The 3,082-nt window shown below is 39.6% G+C and overlaps 1 long non-coding RNA gene across 1 annotated transcript; it reads left to right on the forward strand.

The window, feature by feature from the left end:
- Window positions 1–370: 370 nt before the first annotated feature.
- On the forward strand, window positions 371–2,398 carry LOC129896485 (uncharacterized). Its single transcript, XR_008767982.1, has 3 exons — window positions 371–430; window positions 998–1,043; window positions 2,322–2,398. It is a non-coding gene; the product is annotated as an uncharacterized LOC129896485 (long non-coding RNA).
- The last annotated feature ends 684 nt before the right edge of the window (window positions 2,399–3,082 follow it).

Here is a 3,082-nt window from a genome sequence, read left to right on the forward strand (position 1 = left end):
TAGGAACCAAGTGATTGGGCTTGGAAAACAAAAAGGAAAACAAGAGAGGCCCAACACAAGGAAAGGGCCCAAGTCTTGGAACTTAGCCCATTAATTAAGTGGCTTATATATATATATATGTTGATGACTTTTAAGTCATATTTATCCATTAAGTTTTCTTTATCAACAAGAGGATTCAAGAGAGTTCTAGAGAGAAAGGAAGAGAAGAAACTTGAAGGTAGAGAAAGAATAGGTTCGGCCAAGTGAAAAAAAAAGGTAAGTCTCCGATTTTGCTTCGTGAATTAATTATCTAGGGTGTACCAAGGTGTTATGAAGGTATTGGTAATGAAATTTTATGGTTTGGAGCAGCCCAAAACGTCACCGAACAGCTCCAAAGTTTTAGCCGCGCTAGGAGAGCTTCCGAGGCAAGTTTTGGAGAGTTTCGGTAAAGGTAAGGTCTCTTCTTTAAAATTGGAGTTTATGATGTTGTTATGAGGTGTATTACGTGTCTCTAATATGGCTGGAAGCAGAGAAAATGTATAAGGGGGCATGATGCTGGAAACTACTAAATTAAAGTCGTAGTAGCTAAATCGAAGTCGCGTAGTGTATGGTCGTTGAGGCGCTGCGGGTGCAGCTGGTTGGATTGTATGTTGCAGGGCTTTAAAGTATTTTAAAAAGGGTGTGGTTGCTGCTGGTTGCAGCCACATGACCCCCCGTTTGGTATGGTTAAAGATTTTATGAAATAAAGGTTAAAAACTCTATTTTGGTATCGTAGTTTTATGCTAGTTGTTTGGAGCTTGTGTTGTGTAAAGTTGAGGTGATTTAATTGTATATATACTGCTGGTTGTTGTTGTTGATATGATTGTTGAAATGGTGGCCGAGTTGAGATCTCGGGGATGGTGTATTTATAGGGGAGATGCTGCCAAAATTTCGGCAAATTAGAAGTTAATTTGTTTGAAGGATTAAGACGAGTATATGGTGATGAATCTAATGACTATGTCAACTCTCTTGAATGTAGACTAACAAGTTGGAAGAATAAGAAAAGCTAGTAAGGCGCGGTACAGGTATGTAAAGTTAACCGTTCCTTCTTTTGGCATGTCTTTGGCATAAGTATGTAAGGCTTACCCTTCTTTTTCAAGGCATGATTCCGATGTTATGGTTTCATAAGTGCTTCCATATATTCTTTGTTTTTAAAAGCTAGGTGTCAATGGTCCCAAGGAAATGACTACTTTTTCCTATAACCCGTCAATGTTTTCCAAAATGTCTATAGTTTCCCAAAACAAAGGTTTACAATATTACAAGCTTTTATGGCAATGACGATGGATATGTTTTACAACGACATTGATGATGTTGAGGATGAGAATATGTCTATGATGGATATGATAAGAACGGCTTCATGTATGTAATGTTTACTCTTCTTTCTCTTGGCATATTTTGACATAAGTATATAGAGCTACACTTTCTTTTGGCATGATTTTTATAAAACAAGTATATGTCCTTTTGTACAATTTCAAGGAAGTCCTATTCGTAGAGCCACTAGGATGGTCAATTTTCTTGAGTTTTCAAAAGATATTTTTCTCGTGCTTAAATACGTGTATATGATTCCAAAAGTTTTATGTTGATATAATCCATGGAAATTTTTGAAAGGTACTTGACATGACTCTTATCTTGATTTTGAATCATAGCTCATTCCGATTATTCTACGAGTCTTAAAAATTGGTCCTATGTGCATATGTATACGATTTGGCGTCTTACAAGACCGTGACCTTATTCTACGTTCTCTTAATATTATCCTTCGTTGATAATCTCATCTTATAATGATTGTTCCTTCAAGGTGAGACAAAGCGATCATGGTTAGTCTATAATACAATCGGAGGTTACCGACCTTCCGTCACTCCGATAGATACATGACTTTCGTTGAGCTCTCCTGCATGCTGTCTATATGTATATGTATATGTATATGGGGGATATGGGGAGGTGTATATGTGGCGCTATAGACGCATTCCCACCTGATCAGTTGGAGTAATTTTCATCCTGGACGCGGGATGCCCGGACGCGGGAAATATGTGGGCACGCCGACGTTGTTCGGTGATATGACTTCTATTTTCTATGCATATGAAAAAGATATGTTTTATATGATAAGACAAGCATGCATGGCATCTGGCCTAAAAGGGCACTCATATGTACAAGTTACTCTCTTATCTCACTATATGTCTATGATTCTACGATATGGTTGTTCATACCTTATGTTCTTTATTATGCTGATTTTCATGTCTTACATACTCAGTACATTACTCGTACTGACCCCCTTTTCTTTGGGGGCTGCGTTTCATGCCACGCAGGTACACCTAGACAAGTAGAAGCTACTATAGAAGATGTTCCAGCGGGGTTAGCAACTCCACTTGTTCCTGGAGTACTGCCGAGTCAGAGTATATGCGCTATGATGTTTCATTCGACGTTAGAGACTTTGCAGACAGAGTCGTGGGTATAGAGTGTCAGCTTTGTAAGCGGCGTCACCAACCGATATGTTATTATGTAGTATGTTATGAGTTTATGAGATGATGGATTTTGGATAGCAAGATTCGGAAAGTGTAGCTATGTTTTTCATTTCTTTTTGATGCAAAATTCTAAAGAGATTGAGAATGTAATATGAATTAGCGGGTTCGCTCGGCTCCGAGCACGGGGTTGGGTGCCCATCACACCCTGTTGAGATCGGGGTGTGACAAAGTGGTATCAGAGCAGGTCGGTCTAAGGGTTGTCTGCAAAGTCGTGTCCAGTAGAGTCCTGTTTATGGGTGTGAAGCCGGCCACATTTATAAGCAGGAGGCTGCGGGGCATCTAGGAATTGTCGACCTTCTTTCCGTCCTACTTCGTGCGATAGAGCCAAGTCATAGGAGAAGATATTCCCTATATGAGCCTTTTCCGCGACGGAAGGAGGTGAGTGATGATATGGCGAGTTATAGAGGTGAGTCTGGATATATTTGCGTTGCTACCTGAAACTGGAAATACTGGATGGCTGGATTGTGTCATATAGCTGTATGTTTTGTGAAGTACTGCTGATAATTTCTACGCACAGATTTTGAATAGTAGGCGTGGTGAGGAGA

Source organism: Solanum dulcamara, chromosome 7 (genome assembly GCF_947179165.1).
Source record: "Solanum dulcamara chromosome 7, daSolDulc1.2, whole genome shotgun sequence".
NCBI lineage: Eukaryota > Viridiplantae > Streptophyta > Magnoliopsida > Solanales > Solanaceae > Solanum > Solanum dulcamara.